Raw genomic sequence first — 14918 nt, forward strand, 5'->3', positions numbered from 1 at the left:
TCTTAAAATAGCAAAAGAACAGCGAGCAGAAACTATTTTGAAAGGCTGAGGTGTAAAATTTGTCTACAGGCATGGAAGGCGCAGTAGGCACTGTGCTTGAGGCGAAGAATTTCAGTTTGTTTCCTTGTTTCCTGTCCTGTCACTTCAAATCAAGTTCTCAATTTCTTCCGTTAAAAGAGAAGTGGGGGAGGGAGCCAGCACTAGAGTCCAGAGTCCCTCAGGATTACATGTTCTAACATTTAATCATTCTCATACATCAAGTCAATGAAGCTTGTACCTCCCAGAACTGACAATCTGGTGTTAGGTTAATACAAGAGTCCTAAGAATCCTTGTTCAGATTCCCACTTAGTGATAATGTGTGATAATGGATTAACGGAGTAAAGTCTCTTCAGCTAATGTTTACATAATACGTATACACGTGGTTAAAATCTAGATATCCCTGGAAAAACAACAATTACTTTCATGCTTAAGGTATTTCATGACTCTTTACAAATCTAAAGTGTCACCTGTGTGCTCCGTCTAGCTCTGCCTTGCCACCAATGCCTTGACTAAGCACGCATGGTTTCAGCTTGTCTGATGCACAGGTAATTCTAGTTTGTGAGTGAGGACAGCTCACCACTGAGTCATGTCACCTGCCTCCAGCCCTGAATCTTATTTTCAAGCAGTGATTCTTAGATCTGCAAAATGTCGTCTTTGGTTCTGTTTGTACCTGACAGCTTTGTTCTTTGAGCCATGAAACTATTCAAGTACTCTTTTCTTTTCTGTCCTTAGCAAGTGACCCAGGCACCAGGGCTGCCATTTCCTACTGAAAGCTGGAAGACTTGAAGCCCAATCCTGCCAGTCCTTGGGGACCGTGCAGGTAACTTCAGTATTAAGTCCCACATCCCTTTCAGAAACTGACAGTCATTAAGGAAATGGTTTGGAGGGAAAAGACTGACATTTTGTAAATAACCAAGCAAAGAGTCATAAAAGAAGGAACTTAAAAATAATTCCCAGCACGACTTTCTTTGGTAGAGTAAAACCAGAGGCCAAGAGAAGGTTTTGGGTTTGGTATCTTCCACGTGCCTCATAGGACCCAGTACTGAGAAAAAAACAGATGTCTTATAAGGAAGAGAAAAAATGACATGAAACACGATATATATAAATCAGTGCTTGAAAAATAAACCCAGAATATGCTTCTGAGTGATACTCTTGGCAAGTACAGAGAGAAAAACAGAGGGACAAGTAGCAAACTAAATCTAAACTATCATACCAATGATGATTTAATTAGGTCAAGGGCATTTTTGCTTATTTCAGACTTGAAATTTTTCTTCTATAATTGGTTTTCAGTTTAATGCATTTGCAAAAAAATGTACTTTATACTGCCTTAATTATTTTATTTTCTTGACACTTGAAAAATTGGAGGCTCCGACATCATTTTAAATTAAAAATGTATTTCACTTCTCTTCTATGCAGATTTCTCCTGTACTTTCTGAACCTCTGTTATGTACAAAACTTCTGTCAACAGCCCCCAAAGAGCCACACTCAGCATACACAATATAGGTCAGCATGGCTTATAACCCGCTCGAGGTGCAGATCAGACAATTATACTCCTTGGGAGTACATCTGAAATGAATTTTGAAAGGTCTGGAGGTTTTGTTTGGCAAAGAATTGAGCAAGAAAACTCTTGGGCTTCTTCTCAGGAATTTTCCTGAAGGGAATGTTTTTTTGAGTGTGTGTATGTGACATTTAGAAATGAAAGTCAAACACTAAACCTTTGGTAAGGTCTACATTCTTCTTTATCTGAATTAGCTCATATTCAGAACATCTGAATAATAATATGGGCATAATGTATATTTTAGAAAAGAATCAATAGTGGGAGGTTAGTTCCTTAACATAAGTATTCTTTTGACAACATGGCAGCTAAAATTCTAATTTATTATTAGTAAACGAATAGCTACAATTTACAGAATTTTCATTATTCTCCAACAGTCTTTTAATCCCCATAACAAAACTGAGATTCTATTTTTTACATCTCTGAACCCAATTAACATTATGTTTAGAATAAGTAACAACACAATAACAAAATGTCCTTCATTCTTCTTATACAAACACAGAAAATTGCTGGTTTTATAGGTAAAAAAATGACAAGTATCAAAATCTCATATGGTTTATCTTAAATTATAAAGTGAGACTCAACAATAAATACATTCATGGATTTTTTTCTGTACTTGTATTTTTGTTTACAACCTAAATGCATCATTATTTAACTGCTGGCTACCAGTGTTACTAAGAACACATATCCCATGAAAATTGTGATTGCAATGATCTTGAAGAAAAGAAAAATTGTTCCTGTATTTCTATATTTTCTTTTTAGCTTATTTTTTTAAAATAATTTAAAAGCTTGGTACATTTACACAATGGAATACTACAAAGCAGAAAGAAAGAAGGAACTCCTACCCTTCACTACAGTATGGATGGAACTGGAGAGCATCATACTAAGTGAAGTAATCCACCAGTGAAAGACAAATACCTTATGGTCTCACCTATAAATGGAACCTAATCAACAAAACAAACAAGCAAGCAAAATATAACCACAGACGTTGAAATAAAGAACCAACTGACTATAACCAGAGGGGAGAGGGAGGGGGATAAGGGGGGAAAGAATGAGAAGGATCATCTGGGAAATGAGTGAAGAACCCACGGACAAAGCTAAAGGGTGGGTAGGATTGAGGTTGGGAGGTAGGGGTCAGTGTGATGGGGCAGAGTGGTGGGGGTAAGTGGAGACAACTGTACTTGAACAAACATTTCTTTAAAAAAGAAAAAATAAATAAAATTTTAAAAGGAAAAAATAAAAGCTATTTTTATGTGGCAACTACCTTAAGTGAAGATCATAATATCTGAAAAAATTAGGAGGTAGTGAATAGAAGTTAAAATAGAATAAATATGCATTTTATTTTTACTCATCAACATTAAGCAGTTCATAACTTTTGCCTGTGTTCATTAGTGGTTGTTAATATACAATTATGTTAAAGATTTTATGCATCATAAGAAGAAACATTCACAGCACTTTTGTTTCCAAAAATATTTATACAATGTCCCCAGTGCAAAATATATCACTATGCATAATTTGTTCTCTATTTGACCCACATATAAACCTATTCATCAACTCAGGAAACATTCATTGAAATTCCAGTCATTATGGTTGTAGAAACAAAGCAAAATAAGACATGATTTCCATCCTCAGGGAGCTAAAAAAGAAATTTCACAATTAAAAATTACTTTAGTGTATTATCCAAAGGCACAAAATGTTGAACTTTTAGGACTGTATGAACATGGAATTAAAGGCCTTTTAGAGAGTTTTTTTCCACGGGAATTCTTCATTCTTTCATTCATTTGTCATTTCAACAAAACTCCAAATTAGCATCTGTAATTTGTTAAAGCACTGCCTTAGATGCCAGTGAAACAAGGAAAAAACACACACAGAGGTGTGATATTTGTCCAGAGGGTCCTCACTTTTCAAGAAAGGCAGCATAATGCTGTGAAAAGAACATCAATTTGGAATCAAATAGATTTAAACTTAAATCCCGGTTACTCTACATATAATCCATGCATCAGTGGATAATTTCCTTCTTGAGCCTTTATATTCTTTGCAGTAGGATAGAAACAATAATAATGTGTAGGGTTGATAGTTTTTAAAGATGAGTTTGAGTATCTTGTTTCCACCGACAACACAAACAGGAGGTTATTGCTGTGGCCAGGAGACATTTTATTGGGAGGCTATGTATGTGGAACAGGACATGTGACTAGGACTAACTGTGATTACATGTGCTCTCTTTCTTTTTATCTCTGCCTCTTTTTCCCTATTCACTCTTTCCTATACTCACCAATTAGAATGTATCTATTTTAAAATATTATTTTGAATAATACAAGGAAGTTGACATCTTTCCCTTTTAATTTTTATCTTTTTAAAATCTTCCCCTGCTGTATTTATATGCTCACATCCCCTGCATATAGTAGAGCAGACAACCTATATTTGATAACATCATGTGTATTTAGTGCACCTCATATATAGTTAATATCTATGTTTTTTACCCTGCCCTTTCTTGAATAAATTATTTGTTTGCTGAACTAAATGCAGCAATTGACAGTTCAGAATTACAAATTATGCTTTTATGGAATCAAGATGTAATATGGAAAATTAGATGTCACTTTCATCATTGTGTCTGCAACACATACTCTTCTGCCTATCTGCACCATATTTCAGGCACCAAATTCACTCATAAACACAGATGTTAAAACCATGAAATAATGAGATAGTATGAGTAAACTACACAGCTATTCAGCCAGTGCTTGGCACATAGTATCTTTAAAAGCTGCCAATAACTAAAAAACAACATTGATTAAACATTTATCATGGGCTAGTAATATGTTCTTAGCTTTAATTGAACTATCTAATTAATTTGCTTACATGCATTATATCAAATATTACAACAATTACACAAGATAAATCCTTTTAAAAACCATTTATAGAGATTAGAAAACTGAAGCTAACAAAGATTAAGCCAATAGAAGTAGGAAGTTGGTTAAGCAGAATAAAACAATTCTACACAGATCTTTCAGAGACTTGGAAATAAAGAACAAACTGACAGTGACCAGAGGGGAGAGGGGAGTGGGATAATGGTGGAAAGAAGAGGAAGGGACAAACAAGGGAACATGAATAGAGGACTCACATACGGGCATGGACAATGGAGGGGGAGTTGACTGTGGGAGTAGAGGGGGACTGGGCAGGGGAGAGCAGTGGGGAAAAGGCGGGACAATGGTAACTAAACAATAATAAATTTTAACAAACCTGTGTTATAACTCTATAACTGAAAATGGCATTATGTATAATGATATTTCTGTAAAAGAATCCTTTTGTTCACTGTATTCAGGAATGTGTTGTTTCATACAGAGAAATGCATTGTAACAAAGAAATGTGAATGCACTCTATTAAATTACTTGAAATTGGGATGTTGCTGAAGTTTATGAGGAAAATGCATCCAGAGGAGTCTACTACTCATTCTCAGCCTGTTTCTCCTTCCCTGAAAACAACAGTGCAGGGTTTGAACACACTTAAATTGAATTCATACCAAGTGAGATCGGGGGACACTTATCAGCAGAGACTACAATTTCTAAATACAAGCTCTCCTCATTATGTAATGATGGAGAGCCATCTAACTTTCCCTTTATAAATGATAAACCATGTTCTTTTGAAAGATATTTGATAGTGTCTAAAGTAAAATATTATAAAACAAAAAACTGACTGATCTATCTGCTTAGATAAGTGCTTCTAGGAATTTTGAAAGTTGATATCAATATTCTGGCTTCAATTATTGAAAACTGACAATAAATCCTAAAGTTGCAAAGAAGTCTGGACTTCATAGAAGTACAATGTGTTTGAGAGTGCTCATGAAAATTTAAAATGTTTTCATAGTCCCTGTACTATCAGAAATTAGAACCCTGGGAAATTTACTCATGGACCCAAACTTCTCCTCAGAATCTACAGCCCCATGAAAGCACTTGAGCCTCCATGCCACAGCAACTGTGTGTTTCTTCACTGCACCTGATGAGGCTGTAAAACAGCCTTATATGCACGCACTTCTTATAGTAAAGATCTCCAGGAAAACTTCTTAATTTAACCAAAATCTCAGAAAGGTTATAGGTAGTGAAGCTTCAATATAAACTTTCAGAATGTAGGCTCCATTGGAGAAGGCTTTGCATAAAACAATCACAATCCTGAGTAAGGTAAATAGCACATTCATAAAATAGATGTCTTTGTTCTTAGCTCTTTTTATAATTTTAAAACTCTTACTTCAAATGAATTCTTGAATGATAATTATTTAAGCACTTTAAAGAAACTACATCAAGTCAATCTCCAATTATCATATTTAATATTCCTTCAACCCAAATGTCTTATAATGATATAAATGTATATGTGTATATTTATATGAATATTTTATGTAAATACTTATGTATTTATCTACCAATCACATATCATTTATCTCTCTACATAGTGATTGTATATATCCAAAAAAACCCTAAAAACAAAAAAAAATTCATTCTGAGAAATTCTTAGAAATATAAAGACATGGAATTAGTTAAGATAAATAAGAAAATCAAATTCAATAGCTGGCACATAGAATGGAGGAAATCAATAAAAAAAAATTCTCTCTCTCTCTCTCTCTCTCTCTCACACACACACACACACACACACACACACACACATGCACACACGCACAAGGAGGCAGAGTTTCCAGAGTAATTCCAGGGAAATTACCTAGTCAATCAAAAGGAAGGTAACCTAGACAAGGGTCAGGATTAGCAATGGTCTAACAGATACCACAACAATGACGTTGAATGGTCTCACCTTTCTGTTACTCTCCTGCAAGAAATTCTGAAGTGCTGAGAGGGAGGTGGAATATGAATTGGAGGAGGACTCACTCATGATGCATTCAAACTATCAGCATTAGAGATAGAGAACATTGTCCTTGGTAACTTAAAACACCAAACAAGGACAAGGACCTATAGCCCTAGAAAGAAAGCATCCACTTCCAGTTTTATATGTTTCTATTGCCTATAAATACTAGAAGACTATGCCTGGGATGTCAGTCTGTGCTGTGGAATAACACAGTTAATTTTCCATTATGTCAATGGTAAGCATGAGCAGAGAACACGTGAACACCAAATAATACGTGATAACTAAAACCATTTAAAGAACCATTTCTTAGAATTGAACGCAGGACCCCACACTATAAAGATGCCACACTTTAGAGTGCCCACTTATCCTGCTAAGTTTTACAAATTAAATAATAGGAAGCACACACACCTTTTGTTCTATGACCTCAAAACACAAGACAACTATGTCTGAAAGTTCAAACAGTGAAATTTTGTGGGGTTTGCTGCCAGAAACAGACTCTTTATGTGTGGTAAGGGTTTGAGGTATAGAATCACTAAGGTAACAGAAGGGGAAAAATATTATTATGTTAATTCTTTCTCTCAGATATCATGAATATAATAGAATTGTGGATAACGATGTATATTGCCAAGTGTTATTTTTCTTGATTCTCTTTGTGTTTCAGTGTGTAGTTCTAGAAGTATTCACAAATTGATATTTGTAACTGAGAAATATTTTTATTTTTATTCATATTACTCTTATAGTTGTATATATTTTGATTTAACTTTAGTATGTATGAAGCCCAGTACTAATTCTTTAATTGATAATTTGATAAATATTGAATCCCTTAATTGTGAATAGCTTGATAATTGTGATAATTTGTTTTTATTTTTGAAATTTAAGAAATATATTTTTAAAATTTTTCAGAGAGAAAATGGCTATTTGGAAATATGTAGGATATAATTTTAGAAATCAGTATTTATATTTATTTTCACTCAAATTTGTGCTAAGTACATACCTAATTCTTTATACTTAAAATACAACTGTACTTTAATTTTTAATCATTACATCAAACTTTTTTTTTAATATTTTATTTATTTATTTTTTAGAGAAGGAAGGGAGGGAGATAGAGAGAGAGAGAGAAACATCAATGTGCGGTTGCTGGGGGTTATGGCCTGCAACCCAGGAATGTACCCTGGCTGGGAATAGAACCTGGGACACTTTGGTTCCCAGCCCGCGCTCAATCCACTGAGCTACGCCAGCCAGGGCTAAACTTTTTCTATAAAAGACCAAATATGAAATTATATTGGCTTTTCAAACTACGTGTAGTTGCTGTTACATATTCTTTATTGTCTGCTTTTTATAAATCTTTTAAAATACTAACAGCCTTGTTAGCTGATAAGCCAGTACAAAAACGGGCCAGGGGCACATTTTGCCTGGGAGCCGTAGTTTGCTGACTCCTGCATTAGATTACTACTATGGATAAAATGTACATCATGTGAACATCCTGACTAGAACACAAGATTGATAGTTTTGTTCACAGCAAGACAAACAGATTTTATTTTAAAAATGTGTAGCAAATGTGTGATTTATACATGTCTGTAATTATTATCAATGTGAACATTGCTGGCCTCAAAATGACCCTAAATATCAACATCTATAATAATAATTATATAGTGATCTTAGATATTTTACCAGCTTTACTAATATAAAAACCTAGTGTTACATACATTTTTCTCATTTTATCTTTCTAAAGGTATGCTTGGTAAGGTAGGAGTATAAGGCATAATTAATAGGTTGTTAAATTGATGTATAACTTTTAAATATTTAGATAAATAGGCCTCCATTTGTACTCTTGTCTTGGATGAGATAAAAGTGAAGGGAAGGGCTAAAGCCAACAAATTAAATAAGTAGAATTGGTACCTTAGAAGAATGATTCTATAGGGCAAGCACACATGAAGAACAAAAGGAGTATATTTAATATTTTCAGATAAATTTGAGAGTGTATTACATCTGTGACATAAGAGTGACAACAAAATGTTCAAAATCTTTTTTTCATTGAAAAAATACAGAACTTTTTCCTTCTTCAATTCCATAATACAGCATTTATTTAATCATGGCTACACTGTTAGTCATGATCCTACAACTTCACTACTGTTGCCCATGAAAAATGGCATTCCATGACTTTCAAAACTGATTACAATGATTTATCTGTGATGACCATAAACACAAGTCTCAACCACTATGTGTAGAAAAAACTGAAAGATAATTTAAAATCTAGTTTTATTACATCTATCGTTTGGAATTTTATAGTAAAAACATAGAACAGCTTATCTTTCAGCCATGTCTTCTCGTGAACTCTTTGTGCCACAATCATTATAAAATTTCTTGCTTTTCACAAACTAATATCAGAGAGGGGGGTAGGCAAAAGCCTTATGTTCTCTATAGAGGGGATTAAGAAGCTTTCCATTACACAAAGAATTTTTGCTCCCCATCTCTTAAGTCTTAAGATTGACTTAAGAGAACATAACGTAACCATATTGCCTGGAGGCAACTGAGAAAATCCATCAGTAGGACTCACTGGTGTTACGGAACAATGGCCTTGATGATTTGTGGAGATTATAGGTATGACTAGTTCTGGAAAACTGATAGAACCTGTGCAAGGTGGCAGGTGACCATGTTGAATGACAATGTTGCATCTGCACAGTGTTAAGGACACTTGCTAATACCACTGCTACTCTCAGGTGATATAAACAAGAAGAAAGACTGTGGTCAAAACATACACTGGTGAGAGCTGATGCACAGACCCAGAGAGAGGGCTCATCCCAATGGACAGCAAAAAAATGCTAGCAGACCAAAGCCCAGACCTTGGACTCTCTCTAGTGACTAAGTATCACATGAAATCAGCATGTCAACACCATTCTGGTGGTATCATTTTACACAAAACAGTTTACTGTTAAATAACTACTACTCTAGCCAGTGATGTGATTCATTCATCAGACCAGCTTCTGGAAAAGAATGCCAGCTACAGGGTCCAGGAAGACTTTATAGGCAACTGGTTGACCCCCACACATGAAGTAGTAGTGGCTTAGACATTATCTCATAAAGAAAAAAACAGAATTAGAGCCAATGAAGTTCTGATCTTTGCCTGGAGGTCCCTGCCTAGATATTTCTACCATTTCCAGACAATTTCAGACAGTCTCAGATGCTGGAGAAATGCTTAGTAGGCATTTCTTTTAGTAGGCATATCTGGGGCCCACACAGGACCATTAGGCCCACACAGTACCTAGACATCTTCAATTGAGGCATGCCAATGTGTGGGATTTCCTGAGATTCATGGCCCAGGCCAGGGTTCTGGTTGCTTGGTTATAAATATAGTATGGCGTTCAAGGGAATCTTAAAACCTTTTCAATTATTTATATGGACTTTTGGCTGTATATGTAAAGCTCTGATATCATAATTTATTATTTTATTTCTTAAAATTCCCTTGAAGAAACCAACCAAGCTCAGTTCTGTTACCAGTATCTATGAGTCAGGGAAGCAGAACCATTTTGAGTATTATAGAAATAAGGTGTTTATTATAAAATTAATCCTTACAGAAATGTGGGAGAAGTTTGGCAAATGATCATCTGTAATGGGGATTAGAGGGAGCAGGAAAATGTTCACTGACTAGTACTCCTGAAACACTGGCATGGGTACTCAAAGAAGAACTTTCAGGGAAAAATCTATAAGCCAATCATGATCAGCAACCACCATGGAACCATTAAGGGGGAGTGTTGAAGAGGGCCGTGAGAACCTGCTGTCTTTGGGGAACCATCATCTCTGTGGGTCTGTGTCCAAGCACCTATATTAAGTTCACAGCTGCTATTGGCCATCGGAACTACAAGTCAGGAAGACAAGCTGAACACAAAGTGGAGATGCAGAACCGGGACTGATCAGGCACTCCTATAGCTATGCAGCAGCATATTTATCCACAGTGAACTTCTGAGCAAGTGTTCCTGCCTCACCATTGCCTGTGAAATGTCATGAAAGCTCCTTTCTGACCAACTCTAATCCACAGCATACATATTAAAGAATAATGTCCTGGGAAATGAAGTGACATCATGTAGCACATTCCAGCATACCTGGGTCAGTGCTAAAGCAAAGCACTGATGACATTTTTCTCCATTTCCTCTAGATGTTGTTTTTGTTGGCTCTTTTTGGAGAGTTTTCCAACTTTAAGCTCATCTCTTATATTCCTGTGGAAAAAGAGAGAGTTGATGCTCCTCAAAAACCTCAAGAAAACTGTCTGATTGGCTTGCAAGTCTCTCTTAACCAGTCACTCTGTCTAGTGGAATGATATATTCTGTTTGGCCTAAGGCACTTATCCCTGCTGTTGAAACTGTTGATGAGGTCAACCTAATCCAAGCTCAAGAACTACTAGTATACTTTCTTAGACAGCTCTGTTTTCCCATGCCAATTGTGCCCTGCCCCACTTGGCTGAGAGTATAGGAGAAGTGATACCGAGCTTATTACACTAACCAAAGAAAAGCTTTCAGTGCCAATGAGAGACAAGTCTTTATATTCAAAGAATTAATTTAGTATCATGCAAGATTAATGTTAACAAACAAACAAACAAAGCACACATGTATGCATCCAGATGAACTCTGGGGCTCCAAGAATAGAAATAAAATGTAACATTTCTACAAAGGGAAAATAAACTTCCCATATGGGACTAATAATTAGGTTGCCATCAGAAGTTCAAACAACTAGATTGAACATTAGAACCCAGTGGAAAATAATCTTTAAAGTTTTCAGAAGTTTTAACACACTACCGAACTAAAATTTACGTATGCAATATAAAGGTGACTTTGGATATGGAAAGGCTGAGAAAAGTACCATGTGTCATTGTGTTCAGAAATAATTACACCTGGATGTACTCCTGCATAATGAAATTAATGTGGGATAAATGAAATAGTGCTGGGAGGAGAAATTAATTAAAATAAGTAATTATTGATCCAGAATATAAAAAAATAATTTTTATAATAAATAACTTAGACCACAATCTCAGAACTTGTGTTAGACAAGATGCAGAGAATAGATGGATTATTGTGGCTGCATTATTTGACCCAAAGTACAGATGCTACTTTCACTGGGACTTGGTAAAAGAGAATGGCAGAACATCATGTGTTGAGTAAGTGTTGACTATATTCAGCTACAACTTGTGTGGATTAATCAATTTTCCCTGACAAAGCAGTGGGTAAAACAGAAACCCTTAATCTAAATGCAGTGGTTACCCACTGGCTGGTTAAAAGATGATGTTAATTGAGGAGCTGTAGAATGGATATGTACTCAAGGGAGCTCTATAGTTTATTATTAGTACTATATTTCTTCTTAATTCATTAGTAATTAGTTGGCATTTTATTAGAGAGTGAATGTTCCTTTCAATATCCTATGGTTGAGTACTGCTAAGACTTAAAGTGGAATTAACTTGGATAGTTTTATTCCAATAATAGATTGCCCTTTTCCTCCATTTTCTTTTTACTATTATCTAATAGAATAAATTTATAATCAAGTAGGAAAATGTGGTATGTAAACATAAAATGAGAAATAAAAATACAAAGCCAGGCATAAAAGCAGTTAAGAAAGTTTTACAAAATATGTTACAGAGATGGGAAGTTGCTAATTGGAATTACAATTCTCCTTTTATTCTCAGTATTCACAGTCATGATTTGTGAGTCTTAGCAAATGTTGACTTTAAAAGTGCTATTAGGACTGGGATAGAATAGATATTATTCATTTCACTTTTTTTCTGCACTCTGTGAATACTTAAGATACTTTTATGCATCTAAAATAGATAGCTCTGACTTATTTCTGTATTAGGAAGTTTCACATTTCCCATATTTTTTTGTCTTCACTGGGTCACAATAACTTTCTAGTTGTCTCAGGCAAGGCCTCTGCTGTGATATATTACAGCTTCAATAAAAGCAGGGAAAGCCTTCTATGTCTAATTTAAGAATAAGTATTTTATGTTTGTAGTTAGTGTTCCCTGTGGTATATTCAATAAAACTAGCCGAGCAACCATCTACCTAAAAAAGAAAAAGGAAAGAAAAGAAGAGGAAACACATACACACAAAAGACTATTCATCTGTACAAATTCTTCTGTAAAATTTCTTCACATGGAGGCAGAAAGAATAATAACAATTAAATAGCCGGAATCTATGTAAATATTCATAGTTAAATCTATATCTTGGGGGATAATATGTAGGTGATGTGTTTTATTCTATTGAAAGATTATTGCAGCTTCAACATTTTTAATGAAATATTCTTCAAAATGTGACATTTTTCATAGCTGATTCACTCCACATGGGGTACCAAGGGTGTCCAACCCGCAGCCTGCAGGCTGCATGCAGCCCAGAATGGCTGTGAATGTGGCCCAACACAAAATTGTAAACTTACTTAAATCCTTTTTTATCCTAATCGGTTTTCATTAGTGTTTGTGTATTTAATGTGTGGCCCAAGATAATTCTTCTTCCAGTATGGCTTAGAGATGACAAAAGTTGTGCATACCTGCAAGCATATTTTATCTGCTGTTAATCTTGTTGGGGGAGCATGTAAGTGTATTTATTTTTCAATTCTGTATACGGAAATGCATGCAGTGCCATAGTCCCCACGCTGTTTTCCTGAGATTATTAACACAACATTGATTGTTGGGTTATATCACTAGTCACTTAGCATAAAAAGAAATTGATTGTTTTACATTGATCACACTAGCCACAAATGAATTTTGGTGAACCATAGTTCTTACTTTATAAACCAGAAATATTGGGGTTATGTAGTACAATATTAAAGAACTTAGTGAAATCCTCAAAAGAAGGAAATGTCAAATTTAAAATAAAGGAGAAGCACACCCTTCACTGCAGCAGGAAAAGCGAGGCTGAGAGGGCAGTATGCATTCTCTGCAAGTCCCCGTGACTGCGTGACTGCACACATAGCCTTAGCGCGATGGGGACTCGAGGAAATACCTGGTACCTAAGGGGCTGGCCTCTTAGAAATAGAGAGATAGATAGCTAGAGAGAGGAAAGAGGGAAACTGAAACATCCATCTCCCTGAGGGGCAGCAAACTCCAGTGCAGACCTAGAAAGATACTTTTGTTTATCTCATAATTACAAAGCAGCTACTCAATGTTTTCACACTCAGAAAAGTTTCTCCCACCACAAAAAGTATTCATGTAGTCTTAGTGTTTGTTTGTTATCAACTGCTATGCAACCAATGGACCAAAAATAGTGGCTTAAAGCAATGACAATGTATTACTTCTCATAAGTCTGTGTGTTGAATGGCTGCTTAGCTGGGTTATTCCTCTGATGATCCTACCTGGGGTATCTCTTCACTTGCAGACATCTGGAGGCTTGATAAGGGGCTGAATATTTAAGACAGACCTCTCCTATATCCGGGGCCTTGCTGCTGGCAACTGGTTGGCCTTTTTCTCTTTAGCCAGTCTAGCCATTGGAAAGGAAGCATTCTAGTAGGGCAAAGGAGGAAGCTGGAGATTCTCTTGTGACATAGAACTGAGTTCTCATACAATACTAACTACTACATTCAATGGGTCAGTCTAGATTCAAGGATGGGTACATAGATTCCATCTTTTGATGAAAGGAGCTACACAATCTTGTGGCAATGTGCTATAATCCAATCCACAGTCTCTTTCTCCATCTCTCTCACTTTTTCACTGTTATTTGCATATTAATACATAAAGAATGAAGATTTTAGCCTAAGACAGGGGTTAGCCAACTTTTTGTATAAAAGATTAGATAGTAAATATTTCAGATTTAAAGGAGTCTTAAATTCTTTGTCACAACTATTCAACTCTACTGTTGTAGGATGAAAGCTGTGATAGACAATACATAAAATAATTGGATGGCTATATACCATAAAAGTTTATTTATAAAAGCAGTGGGTGGATCTGGGACATGGGTGGTTTACTGAACCTTCATATTATGAGATGAATTGTACCCCATCTCCTAAAAGGAAGTCCTGTAGATGCAGTTAGTTAAGATTAGGTCATACTGGGATAGGATGAGTTTCTAATTCAGTAAGACTAGATTCTTACAAGAAGTTGACCATGTGCAGACATAGACACAGGAGAACACAAGGTGATAGAAAGGCAGAACTTGCAGTTTTACAGCTGCAAACCAAGAAATGCCTAAGACTGCTACACAACAACCAAAAGGTAGAAAAAGTCAAGAAATTACTCTGCTAGAGATGTCCGAGGAAACCTTTGCTGTTACCTTGACTCAGACTTCTAGCCTCCACAATTGTAAGGAAATACATTTCCGTTGTTTCAAGCCACCCAGTTTATGGGACTTTGTTCTGTATTTGGCAGTGCTAGGAAACTAATATACTTTGTCTCTTGTGTAATGTGGATGAACTGAAAATGTTATCTTTTTTTCCTGTTTATTTTCTTTATTTTATCTCTTGGTTGCTTATAAATCTTAGGCAATACCTCCCTTCCTGAAAACAGGAT

Source organism: Phyllostomus hastatus, unplaced genomic scaffold (assembly GCF_019186645.2).
Source record: "Phyllostomus hastatus isolate PE091 unplaced genomic scaffold, TTU_PhHast_1.1 phas_contig_86, whole genome shotgun sequence".
NCBI lineage: Eukaryota > Metazoa > Chordata > Mammalia > Chiroptera > Phyllostomidae > Phyllostomus > Phyllostomus hastatus.